We start from the raw sequence: 14,498 nt of genomic DNA on the forward strand, positions 1-14,498 counted from the left end.
CCAAAGCGACTGTCTCCTCCATGCATCAAATTGGAGTGACAACACATTTGTTGATGTTGGTGATGAGTCTAGATGCCTCAGTGAACAATTGTAGGATCTGGTGCACGCAATCAAGATTGGCATGCCCCGGGCGACAAGAACGACAAGGTCGTTAGCATAGAGGGGAGAACGATGGGAAATGGCATGGCTCAGCAATGACGTTAGGGCCGCACGACGATCTGCTTCATGGATAAGAGAGTTTAGAGCCTCCATGACAATTATGAACAACATAGGCGAGATCGTGTCTCCCTGTCTAAGTCCCCTATCATGTGTGATTCTTTTCCTAGGCTTGACATTGAGCAGCACCTTGGTGCTGGCCATCAACAGCAAGATGGTTATCCAATTTGTCCAGCGCCTAGGGAAACCAATGTGTTCCAGCACCTCAACCAGAAATGACCAAGCCACTGAATCAAACGCCTTCGTGATGTCCACCTTTAGCAGCACAGAGGCAAATTTCTTGCAATGCAACCAGCGACAAGCCAGTTGTACTGATCTGAAGTTGTCGTGGGTTGATTGACCCTTGATGAACACACTTTGGTTTGGTGCCAAGATGTCCATAATGTTAGATGATCTCCATCAATTGGCCCAACGGCCAACTAGGCCCTTAGATCCGAGCCCTGATCGGAGGTGCCCAACCGTTTCATGGTTGGTGGCCCCCCATCGCACAGCGCCATAAAAAAAGAGGTGGGGACTAGGGCACAAGACACGAGGTTCACCTAAGCCACCAGATGCCCCACCTATAGTCCCTAAACCCTAACCGATCTAAGAGGGGGTGCTGCTAGCGATGGGAAGACCGCCACCGGCCACCGCCGCCTCTGCACCATCGCCACCGCGATAGTACCTTCACCACCGGGCTTCACTGCGCCACCGACGAGCAACCTCATGGCCAGCTCATCTTCTGTGAAGGCGATCGATGGTTTGCACTCCCTCAACCTCTCTCCCTCTCTCTCTCTTTCTCTCTATTTCTCATTTTAGTTTATGTTCTAGGGTTTTACACTTCATCAAATGTCAGTAGGTATACTAGATCTATGGCTAGTGATCCTATAATAATCTATCAATGGTATCAGTCACCTAACTAGGCGTAGATCTAGCCAATCGAGGTAGAAAACCGAGTAGCAGCAATTAGAAGAAGGTGAGAGATCTGATTCGGATCTAAGTAGAGGGTTCATCGAACCCTAAACCCAAATCGGGTGTAGAAAAGGAGGAAGAAAGGGTATCAGTTTTGAAAAGGAACTCGAACCCTAACCCTAACCACATAGACAGCTCAGGGAAGAAGAATAGTACTCTAACCCTAACCCAAACCCTAATTGAACAAGATCCGAGAAGAATAGAGCAAGATCAATCAGAGAAAAGAAGGGGAAAGGGGAGGGGCTTGCAAGATGGCTTACCTCGCTGCTGCACCACGCTATCGTCTTGCTGGCTCATAGGGAGAAGCCGAGCCATGCTCGCCGCCTTACGCGTGAGCCTGACCATGGGCACCATCATATGACCGCTCGACGGCGGTGTGCTCACCCACTGGGGAGCACACGCTCTGGCGAGGGGACCTACGGCGGCACCAGCCGGATCTAGGGTTTGGGGAGAGTCTCCACTACAGCATGTGTGGGAGTGCAAAGAGCACCACCACGGTGCCGCTCGATGGCGCCGCGTGTGGATCTAGCTGCACGCGTTCACTGGCAAAGGTCACCATGGCAGTGCCACCACGCTTCTCTCTCGGGCCGTCGTGGTTCGGAGTGAGAGTGGGAGAGAGCGACGATGCCACGGCGAAGATAGAATGGAAAGGAGAGGAATGAGCTAGGGTTCGGGGAACGTCGCCAACACCGGGGTTTTTGATCCGACGAGATCAATGCGCTGCCATCGATCTCTATCCAACAGCTGAGGACCATCGGGCTAGATACAGCCTAGGCAGGCGAGAGCTTTCCTGGCCTAGGCCCAGGTTGCGGCCTAGGTGCCGAGGAGGCTCCACGAGCACGTGCGCGTGAGTCGGTCATGGGCCGCCGCTAGGCCGTCGAGGGGTGCGCGCGCGTCGCTGCTGCTGCCACGCGCTGTTGTGCTACTATTGCGCGCTGGGCGGGGCTAAAAGAACATTACTCAATGTTTTAAGTATTATTCATTTTTAGAAGCATTTTGATGTTATTTTTCTATGTTTTTATGCTAAATATCTGTCAAAATTTGAACCAAAGGAATAATTTTTTCAGAGAGTAGATGAGTACAGTAAAATGCTTTTAAAAAGTCGATAAAGTATTTTTCATGTTTCCACTACGAATGATGATGTTTATTATCTTCTAATTAAATTCGAACCAATGGGAGGATTTAATTTTGAGGAGTAGTTATATTTTTTTAGTAAATTTATGATTTTGCTATTTTCTGACCAAAGTTGTTGATAGCAATATTATAAGTGTTTGATTTATGAGTTTATGCATTGATTCTATTTTTTGCCCAACGGTGATGTAGAATTAATATTGAAGAAGTTGTATGTTTTAATTTTGACCAACGTTAAATTAATGCATGCAATCATTATGTTACGTTTTCTCACTTTCTTTGACATTGTTTTTCAGGACTCAATTCTATGGCTTTTATCTCGCACATACCGCCTCTTGAAGGGGGCAACTACATGGTATGGTGAGAGAAGAAAATGACCTAGTGCTTACCTCCCTGTGTTTGACTAAGCTAGTGGACCCAGTGAGGGAAGATAATGAGACTGATGCTTATTTCACTGCTCGGCAACGAGATCATGCAGAAGTGTGGATGAAATATGATCTTGAACGCAAGAAATGGGACATTTCAAACCGCAAGTGCTTGATGGTGGCTAAGTCCACAATTTCAGATGCTATAAGAGGGTCTATCCTAGATTGTGATACCGCCACAGAGTATCTTAAGAAAGTGGAGAGTTAGTTCACTAGCTCTTCAAAGGCTTATGCCAATACTTTGATCAAGAAATTGTTTAATGAGAAATACATGGGTGGTGGTATCCGAGAGCACATACTGAAGATGAGCAACACTGCTTCAAAGCTAAGCCAATGGATTTGGGCCTCAAGGATGAGTTCCTGATTCATTTGGTTTTTGCTTCCTTGCCAAAGGAATATGAAACCTTTATTGTTAATTACAACATGCAACCCGATAAGTGGGATATGGAGAAGCTCATCGCAATGTGTGTTCAAGAAGAAGAGAGGTTGAAATCCTTATAGGGTGACTCTGCTAACCTTGTGAAGGACAACAAGAAGAAGAACTTTAATAAGAATGTCAAACCTCAAGGGAAAGCCCCTCAGAATGACCACCATCCGAAGAACAACAATGCTCAAGTTGAGAAGGATCAGTGTAAATGGTGCAAGAAGCATGGACATTACCAAAGGGACTGTCTAGACTTCCTAAAGAGCCTTCTGAAGTGAGGTGAGGATTTCATTACATTCATAGATGAATCCTTGTATTTAAGTTATGCAAAATCTACTTGGTGGATTGATTCAGATGCAACTGTTCATGTTGTAAATCCATTATAGGGATTCCATACGAGGAGGACCCTACAAAGAGGAGAAAGAAGAATTAAAGTAGCAAATGGAGTTGAAGCTGAAGTTGAAGCCATTAGAGATCTCTCTTTATGGCATTATCGTTTAGGCCATATTTCGAGGGGAGAATAGAGCGATTGATTAAGAAATCAATTCTTCTGCCTTTAGAATCTTTAGATTTAGAGCAACGCATTGATTGCATAAAAGGAAAGTACATTAAGAAAATAAAGAAAGATACCAAATGAAGCGCAGGAATTTTAGAAATAGTTCACACAGACATCTATGGTCCTTTTCCTGCGAAGAGTGTGGATGGTTATGATTCATTTATAACATTCACATATGACTATTCTTGTTTTGGCTATATTTATCCAATTAAAGAAAGATCGGAAGCATTGGATAAATTTAAGATATTTAAGGCTGAAGTAGAAAATCAACACAACTTAAAGATTAAGGTAGTAAGGTCCGACTATGGGGGAGAGTACTACGGTCGACATACCCCATATGGCCAAGTTCCTGGACCTTTTGTAAGGTATTTACAGGAAAATGGCATAGTAGCCCAGTATTCTATACCAGGCGAGCCTCAGCAGAATGGAATAGCTGAAAGATGCAACCATAGCTTAATGGATATGGTGAGAAGCATGATAAGTTACTCTACCATACCGATAAGTTTATGGATGGAGGCGTTAAAAATTTGCATTCATGTTCTTAATCGAGTGCCAAGCAAGTCGGTGCCTAAAACACCGTATGAGTTGTGGATAGGAAAGGCACCCTCACTTAACTATTTATGTGTGTGGGGTTGTCCAGCTAAGGCTAAAGTTTTTAACCCAAACATAGGGAAGCTAGACTCCAAGACAGTCAATTGTTATTTCATTGGCCATCTAGTAAAGTCAAAAGGTTATCGCTTCTATTGTCCTCACAAACAAACAAAGTTTGTAGAAATAAGACATGTTGTCTTCTTGGAGGATGATATGATCAGGGGGGAGCATGGTAGCGCGAGAAATTAGTTTTTGAAGAGAAGCGGGCATACGTACCCACTCCTATAGTTCAGGAGCCATTCTTCATGCTACCTGTTGTTGTTGTACCAACAGTGCAAGACACTGTAGCAACAGCACCTATTGTTAGTTCTCCTGTGGCAACACTAAATGAACATGAGGAACCTGTCCTTTAGGATCCCCTAGAACCCGTTGTCACACATGTGGAAGAGCAACAATAGCCTCATGTAGAACAAACATCATTTAACGAGGCCCCTAGAAGGTCTCAAAGAGTCAGGAGATCATCCATTCCTGATGATTATGAAGTTTATGAATGTGAGGAATTTCAAATGAAGGATGATTCCACCTCATTTGAAGAAGCTATGAGAAGCACTCACTCATCCAAGTGGCTTGAAGCCATGGAAGATGAAATGAAATCAATGAAAACCAACGGTGTTTGGAACTTAGAAATAATTCCTAAAGAAGCGAAGACAGTAGGCTGTAAATGAGTCTACAAAACTAAACATGACCCACCGGCGGGCACCTCCCGCGGCCAGCTCCTCCCCACCGGTGGACACCTCCCGTGGTAGGTTCCCTCCTCTCTAGATCTCCCCATAGGATCTCGACGCGAGCCTCCTCTCCGGCATGCCGCCTTCCTAGCGCGTGCTGCTCTCCACCAGGGAGCCCTCTCGTCGCCTGAGTCTATCGGCGCATGGGAGGCAGCGGCGTGACTGGCAAGCATGGGGTAGAGCGACCTCGCGACAAGGAAAAGGAAGGGCAGAGAGTATGATGAACGGGTCCCATGTGTCTGTGTCTTAAAAAGGAATTTAAGGGCTCTAATTTGAGATCTCCTACTGGAGTAGTTGCAAAAACTAAAGCTCTCAAAAATGAGGGGAAGCCCTCAAATCAAAAGTAGGGGCCCTGATTTTAGGGCTCTTGTTGGAGTTGCTCTAAGCTCACCTACCGGCCCACTTATACAGTAATTGTCTCATTTAAGACTCATATTTTTCTCACACAGAGTTTCTTGGTTCTCGTGCATAAACTGGCTCAAAACTTACAATTCATTTCTTTTCTCTCTCCTCCATCTCTTATCCACATAAGCATTCCGCTGACCTATAGTTCTCTATCATACTTGCTCTTACAATGTGTTTGCGATTGACAATAGGTTTAGCCAATGCAAACTCAACCGTACCAATAATCTCTCCTTGGTAGTGGCAAGATAAGAATTTACTACTACAACTAGGCAATGGTTGCCTTAAGGTCCTAAGATACTCGGTCTGCTTCAAATTGTACTCCCTCCATGTTCATAAAGAAAATCATTTTAAGGTTGTCTTAAGTTAGACATTTTAAAATTTGAGTATAAATAATATTTGTAAGTTGAGTTTAAAAATATAAAAGTAATGTAAGTAGATTCATATCGAAATATAGTTTTATAAAAATATATATTGACTATATTTTATAAATATTTTATAGCAAAACGTAGCGATCAAAGTTATTTTTCACTACTACAAAAAAAACATTTGTAACAACAGGATAATTTTTTTGTAGGGGCGGCTGATGATGAAGCCGCCCCTACAGTGGACATGCTCGGGACCCACGAGACTAGCCACCCCTACAAATGGCATAGTAGGGGTGGCTGGTGATACAAGCCGTCCCTACAAATATGTCAATTTGTAAGGGCGGCTCACTCACTAGCCGCCTCCGGTGTTGTGATTTGTAGAGGCGGCTCAATCACCAGCTGCCCCTACAAATCACACTTGTTCATTATTGGTCATCATGAACAGTTGTATTTTTTTATCTCTGTGTAAAAATTGTAACTAGTCTTTCTCCCTCGTACTAACTCCAAATGTGATGATTTTTTTCTAAAATTTTCTAAAATCATGCCCTATAAAGTTACTGTGTTGATTTGGTCATTCTTTTTGCTCAACAAAGTTTGATCAATTCAAATTTTTAAATTTTAAAAAATGACAATTTCTAACAAGATTTTAAAACACCAAATGATTTCAGCTGAAAAAGTGATGAATACCAAAGATATATAACTTATCAAGATCTACAATTTTTATTTTGGTTATTTCTTCATCTGACAAGGTGATAGTAAATATTGTTCACAAATCAACATGTCTCTCATATAGTTCATGAAACTATGAGTGATATGTGAATTTATGAACAATGTTTACTAACACATTATCAAATAAAGAAGTGACCAAAATAAAAGTTGTAGATAGTGATGAGTTCAACAACTTTTATATTCACGACTTTTATAGTTGAAATCATTTAAGGTTTCAAAATCTTGTTTGAAGTTGTCATTTATTGAAATTCAAAATTTGAACTCTTCAAATTTTGTCAAATGAAAAGATGACCAAAATAAAAGTTGTAGATAGTGATGTGTTCAATAACTTTTATATTCATCACCTTTATAGCTGAAATCATTTAGTGGTTGAAAATCAGGTTTGAAGTTGTCATTTTTTGAAATTCAAAATTTGAATTATCCAAAATTAGTGACAAAGATAGATGATTAGATTAAAATGATAAAGCATGATTTTACAAAATTTTAGAAAAAGACCCATCACATTTGGAGTTAGTATGAGGGAGAAAAAACTAGTTATAAGTTTTAGCCACAGATTAAAAAGAGAAACCACACTTGTTCATCATTGATCATCATGAATAGTTATGATTTTTCTTTTTAATCTCTAGGTAAAATTTATAACTAGTCTTTCTCCCTCATACTAACTCCAAATGTGATGGTTTTTTTCTAAAATTTTTTAAAATCGTGCCCTATCAAGTTAATATGTTGATTTAGTCATTCTTTTCGTTTGACAAAGTTTGAGCAATTCAAATTTTCAAATTTAAAAAAATACAAGTTCTAACAAGATTTTGAAACACCAAATGATTTCAGCTAAAAAAGTGATGAATACCAAAGATGTATAACTCATCAAGATCTTCAACTTTTATTTTGGTTATTTCTTCATCTAACAAAGTGATAGTAAACATTGTTCACAAATCAACATGTCTCTCATATAGTTCATAAAACTATGAGTGGTATGTAAATTTGTTAACAATATTTACTAACACTTTATTAAATGAAGAAGTGACCAAAATAAAAGTTGTAGATAGTGATGAGTTCAACGACTTTTATGTTCACGACTTTTGTAGTTGAAATCATTTAAGGTTTCAAAATCTTGTTTAAAGTTGTCATTTATTGAAATTCAAAATTTGAACTGTTCAAATTTTGTCAAATGAAAAGATAACTAAAATAAAAGTTGTAGACAGTGATGTGTTCAACAACTTTATGTTCATGACTTTCTTATTTGAAATCATTTAAGGTTTTAAAATCTTGTTTGAAGTTGTCATTTATTGAATTTCAAATTTTAAACTATCAAATTTTATTAAATGAAAAGATGATTAAAATAAAAGTTGTAGATAGTGATGTGTTCAACAACTTTTATGTTCGTGACTTTCTTATTTGAAATCATTTAAGTTTTCAAAATCTTGTTTGAAGTTGCCATTTATTGAAATTCAAAATTTAAACTTTTCAAATTTTATCAAATAAAAAGATGACCAAAATATAAGTTGTACATCTTGATGAGTTCTACAACTTTGATGTTTACAACATTTTCATTTTAGATCATTTTTTCTTAAAATTTAATTCGAAGATTTTAACCGTTACTGTTTCCTACCCACATGTTAACCTTCCGGTGGTCCAGAGGAAAATATCTTCTTCCCAAACCGTCACTCCATCCATCGACAAAAAAACCCTTTCTTGCTCTCTCTTTGTCTCTCCCCAGGTCGAGTCGCGGTGCGACCAAGGCGACGGCGTGAGGCGACCTCGGCGGTGGCCGGCCCTCCACGCGGCAGCAGCCTCCCTTGTCCTCCTCCTCCACCACGCCCCTTCCTCCTCGCGAAGCAAGGCAATGGGTCGCAGCGGCACGAACGGCGCCCTAGGGTTTGGTCCCTCCATCGCCGGTCCTCCCCACAGGTGCGCAGCCAAGTCGGCGGCGCGAGCAGCGATGGCCGGCGCGTGGGCTGGATGGCGGCGACCCACCCTCGCGCCTAGCTCTCTCCCTCTCTCCTTCTTTTGTCCGTACAGGAAGCATGTGAGAAATTTTTGGCCCTTTCATGACCTAGGGTTTGCTGGGGGCGGATTTGATCTCGACAGGAGTGGATGAGCCGACTATTGCGGCCGAGGTTTCAAGATGGAGATGAGTCGGAGCAACACCAGCCCTCGATGCCATGGTCAGAACTGCTCTCCCTGCTCCATTGTTGTTAGCATGCTCCAATTTTAGCTTGTTGAATTATGGTTCTTGTGCAGATTTATTTGTCATTTATTATGTTTTGGTTCTAAATTCCATGTTCCACAGGTACATATTTTCCTTTTCTTCTTACAAAATTGACCATGTATCTTGATTATGTCCGCTCACCTATTTAGTTTTTATCTACAGGATAGGTCTACCTTTTTAGTGGAAAATATTAGTTCACTTACATTGTTACTAAATTACGATAATCATTAGATGCTAACCTGATTCTCTTTAGTTGTTTATATTGTCACAGCATAGAACCTTTAGATAAATCAAGTACTTGATATATTGTGCAATTGCAGATGTATCTTGATTATGTCCATTCACTAATAGGCATCATCTTGTTTTAACTGTAGTATTCCATAACCAACCTATTTGGTTTTTATGTACTCGATAGGTCTACTTTTTAAGTGGAAAATATTAGTTCACTTCCATTGTTACTAGATTACGATAGTTGTTAGATGCTTACCTGATTCTCTTTAGTCGTGCATATTATCGCAGCATAGAACGTTTAGCTGCTGTAGCTTTGCCTAGGTTCACATCTTAAGATGGAACCCCTGTTTGCTAAAATCTTAATAGGAAATGATGTAGGCTTACTAGAAAATTCTCACTGCAAAGATTCGTTGTTCCTTTCTTTGGTCTGTGTTGGCATGTATGGCTGGCCACGCTGTGGGTTTCCAATTTTTTTGTCCACTGCACATGAAACAATTTTGAACACTAATCAGTAGTTAGCTAAAAAATGTTTATGCTTTTTGGTCAAACATGCATGACTGAACTACCTTTTTTTAAATAATTTGTCAAAGAAAGTGTTTGCTTTTTATTGGATTCAACCTCATATTTACTCTGTGGCCTCTCTAATTGTTTTCCTCATTTGTTCTTTGCTTCTCCAGTTGGAGATTCCGAAGCAACTATTTGATCCAAATGTCTTCAATGCATGGATGGTTCTGTTTATAAACTTGTTGGAAAGGCCAGTTCCTGTGGAAGGCCAACCGATAGATCCTGAAATTAGGAAATCTTGGGCCTGGTGGAAAGTTAAGAAATGGACTATCCATATCCTGAACCGTCTCTACACCAAGTCAGTCTTGGATTGGCATGTAACAAACTTTATCTTGGGTAATCAGTAGTCACTCTGTGTGTTGACCTTTTATTAATTGTGTACAGATTTGGTGATCTGAAGCTTCAGAAGCCAGAGCGTAAAGCTTTTGCTCAAATGTTTCAGAAGACTTATGCAGGGAAAATATTGGCATGTCACATGCAGCTGCTGAATGCAATTCGTAGTGGTGACTACTTGCCGGATAGGGTCGTCAATCTTGTTCTTCAGTATCTGACTAACAGGTGTGTCTTGATGGTAATGATAAGGCATTTTGTGCTTGTAAAGTGGTCTTTTGTGATGCTAGCATCTCACATCATCTGCATCATCCTTTATTTTCTTTGTCTTGTATCAAACTAAATTCTCATTAATTTAGCTAATGATTTCAGCCACTCTCAAATATTGTGTGGCATAGTTGCTGCGACAGACTTTCTTTGTGTTGCTTCTGGACCTTGTTATCCAGGCGCCAATGTCGCCAAGGACGTATCCAGGTGCCACTGTGCCCAAGGATGAGAGGTGCTGGTGGCACAATGAGCGAAAATGAAGGAGGAAAAGTGCTTTGTTATTGCTTGAACTCATAGAATGGTGTCAGTCCATATTAGGTTGGCTTGCCAAACATAGTCTATCTGGTTATCTGAGTAGCAAATGCTAACAACTACATAATTATAAAATCTTATAAAGCCCTACAACTACCGGAGCCATAAGCCCATAAGTTGACTAGGTTCGAGCTGTTTTGGTACTGGCTACACCTGCTGTGCCTTTCTGTGCAATATGCATGGCTGCTGGTTGATCCTGGCTCTTCTGGTAGTAAATCCTAGGAACATATGTTCCATTACTGTATTTGTTTAGTTTTTTTTTTTTTTTTTGTCCTTACTGAAGTAGGGCACATCATGATAATAGTTGACTTGGATGGCGTTTGGACATAACATGTAGCTTTTGACTAGAGAATGTTTTGTTTCGCCCAACTAATCGTGCATGGTCTTGTCTTCAAAGCTTACTGTATGGGATACTATCCAAATCCAAAAGCTATAAAAGACTCGGTGAATATTTTGAAAAAATCTGATGCACACTTAAAATATGCTAATCAACAATTTGTTTTTTTGCCAAACTCAATTTATGATATCCCTTGTTTACGAGTCATCCAACTTGGCTATTGTAGAAATGCTTATCAGTATTTTTTTTGTTTGCATCTTGCAGTGTTACAAAGAACAGTATGTATCAGATGATGCAGCCTCAGATTGATATACTTCTTTTTGAGATAATTTTTCGTCTTATGTGCTTCAATGACAATGACCAAAAGTTATGGGATGAAGATCCTCATGAATATGTTCGCAAGGGCTATAGTGAATTTACTGATCTCTGTATATCTATCTCAATTAGAATGGGTTATTACTGATAAGAATCATGTGGTCCTTGTTTTTGTCTCAGTTCAGCAGTGTAACCAGATTACCCATTAGAATTATCGAAGATTTGTACAGTCCCCGAACAGCTGCTTTGGACTTCGTGAGTGAATTGGTTAGAAAGCGAGGGAAAAACAATCTCCAAACGTTCATCCATTTTATTGTGGATATATTTAGGAGGTATGGCCTATGAACTCTTCCTAGTCAATGTTGAAAATAGTAGGCTATAGCGGCGTTGTAGCGCTGCTATAGCGGCTGGAGCCCCTCCTCTGTACGCCTTTTTTTCTGTGAAATTGTTGCTATCGGATGCTGACATCAACATACTTACTGTGATAGAATATCTTTAACCTTTTGCTCTACTGAAGTGTTATCTTTATTAGCACTGTAATGTTCATGAGATATCTTCTTTTTTTTTTTGCCAGGCGAATATGGTCTCTGTTTTGGTAAAAACCTTTTTGCTTGGCAAACTATATCAATGTTTCACTCTATTGACTTTATTTTTATTTTTATTTTTAGCTAGTATTCTCTTACTTATGTTGCCCATACATTTCTGAAGGACCAATATGGCTAGTAGGTTACCGAAGCTTATATCTTTTGTCATCCTTTTTAGGTTAGTTTCCTTGACTTTTGTCATCCTTTTTCAGGTTTGGTGTTCACATTGTTGTCGGTCTCCTAATTAGGGATGGGAGATGAGTAATAGTAGGGCCTTGCAGAATTAAGCATCAGGATCCTAATGGCAGTTTATATAATGCTCTTGTACTTGTGGTCAGATTTAAATTATATATATATATATATATATATATATATATATATATATATATATATATATATGTGTGTGTGTGTGTGTGTGTTCTGGTCGAATTTGAATTCTTTTTGGCGAAAAAATATACTGTAGGGACGATTCTAGACTGAACCGCCCCTACAAACAGGTATTATAGGGGCGGTTGATACTACAATCGTCCCTACAAATCGATTTTATAGAGGCGGCTGGTGTTACCAACCGAAAACACCAGTCACCCCTACAAATGCATGATTTATAGAGACGGTATGGTAGGGGGCGGCTGACCAAGCCATCTCTACAAACCATCGTCAGCCGCCCCTACAAATGCTTATTGTAGTAGTGTTTGAAAAATGTGTCAATGTCCAAAACAACTTTCTTTATGGACATGGAGGGAGTAACTTATTATACCTTTTCTAAGTACATATTGTTTTTTATACACCTAGATATAGAAAAAGTCAAAAACAACTTATAATTTAAAACAGAGAAAATATCTTGATTTTCCTTTGATCCGTAAGCAATGAAAATGGTCAAATTTTAGGCTACTAATGCGATTGACAAAAATTACCAGTTACGATGATAAACAGCAATCCCAACCGTGCAGGCGTGTCATCAAACAATAATATTATTCTCTAAGAATTTGAACACAACAGAAATTGAGACGACAGTTCACACTTTTATTCATATATTCTCTCCTTTCTAAAAAAAGAATATAAATCTCTTGCTTTAAGGAGTCAAACTTTTTTGAGTTTGACCAAATATACAAAAAGGATAATATTTTTGGTTCGTAATGAGTATGACTAGATTAATAGTGAAATATATTTTTATAATAAACATATATAGAGATACAAATGTTGATACTTCAAAAGAATTAAAAGATATGCATTCTTTTTGGTATGGAAGGATAGAAGAAATTGGCAAACAAATAGCCTTGAGAGGCTACCCGTCGGAAGAAACACTTGAAAGGAAATAATGAGGATAACAACTAAACTATGTAGTGAGCAAAAAACACACTCACACACATAGCATGCACATCAGAGAGTGTCGTTTTTTGTCCAGATACATCAAAGACCACTTGTTATAAAGAAACATAAGGCTGTCTCCAACAGGAAACCCAAACCTAAAATGAGTCTTCAACAGAATACATATAACCTCCAATAGAGTATCTATATGGAAGACATATTTTTAGTGTTAGGAGAAGTATAACCCAAATCTAAGTATCATCTTTCCTAGAAATCCATTTGCAGAAAGGGTTTTCTTTTAGGTCTTGTTATTGGAGAAGACAAAAAATGATATTGAATCCTTTACCTGTAGCGCTACCCAAACGTGGAATAAATCTTGTATTTTGGGTAACGGTCGTTGGAGACGGTCTAAGGCATGACAAAATAGCAAGAAAGGTTAAACTGTATATACCCCCTTCGTCGAAAAAAATATAATTCCATATTTAAACAAAATCAAACTTTTGTAATTTTAGCTAAGTCTATAGACAAAATAATATTAATATTTATATCTTCAAATAGATTTAATTTGAAAATTATATCTACAATTAATTTTTGAAAAAAACAGGAGTCATATTTATTTAGTTTAGCAAAACAAATAAGACTTAGTACCTGTTTGGACCCTCTTTATCTAAACTTTAAAGCTCTAAACTTTTTATAGCACTTTAGCTCACTTTCGAGCTCTAAAGATATAATGCCAGATGAGTTAAAGATTATAGCTAACTTTAAACCACTGATCTAGAGTTTTAGCTCTAAAATTTAGAGTCTACAGTTAAGAGGAGGAAATCCGCCCTTAGGCTGCGTTTAGTTCGCGAAATAAAATTTTTTGAATGTCACATCGGATGTTTTGGGATGTCGGAAGGGGTTTTTGAATATTAATAAAAAACTAATTACATAGCTCGTCTGGAAACTGCGAGACGAATTTATTAAGCTTAATTAATCCATCACTAGCGCATGTTAGTTACTGTAGCACTTATGACTAATCATGGACTAATTAGTCTTAAAACATTCGTCTCACGATTTCTAATCAAACTATGCAATTAGTTTTTTTTTCTATATTTAATACTCCATGCATGTGCCGTAAAATTCGATGTGATAGTTTTGGGCGAAAATTTTTGGAACCAGGCCTTATTGGTGGCGGCACTAGTAACCCGTTGGTACGTACCTCGCTAGGGCGTGTAGAGAGGGCATTGGCCCTTCAAGTCAAGTAACGTGCGTACGTGACACTGCAACTAGCAACTGAAGTGCACTATATATGGTAGCAGAAACGAAGTTAGAAACGGGCTGGAAAGTGGACACCATCTAGTCGTGCACACAGACAACCCAAACGGCAGAAACCATACCAAATCCTCCCACTGTAGCAGCGGCCCGGGCACGGCTGGGGCCCAACGAACCGTGGTAGGCCCAGCCTGTCAACGAGTCCGCTG

Source organism: Miscanthus floridulus, chromosome 3, assembly GCF_019320115.1.
Source record: "Miscanthus floridulus cultivar M001 chromosome 3, ASM1932011v1, whole genome shotgun sequence".
NCBI lineage: Eukaryota > Viridiplantae > Streptophyta > Magnoliopsida > Poales > Poaceae > Miscanthus > Miscanthus floridulus.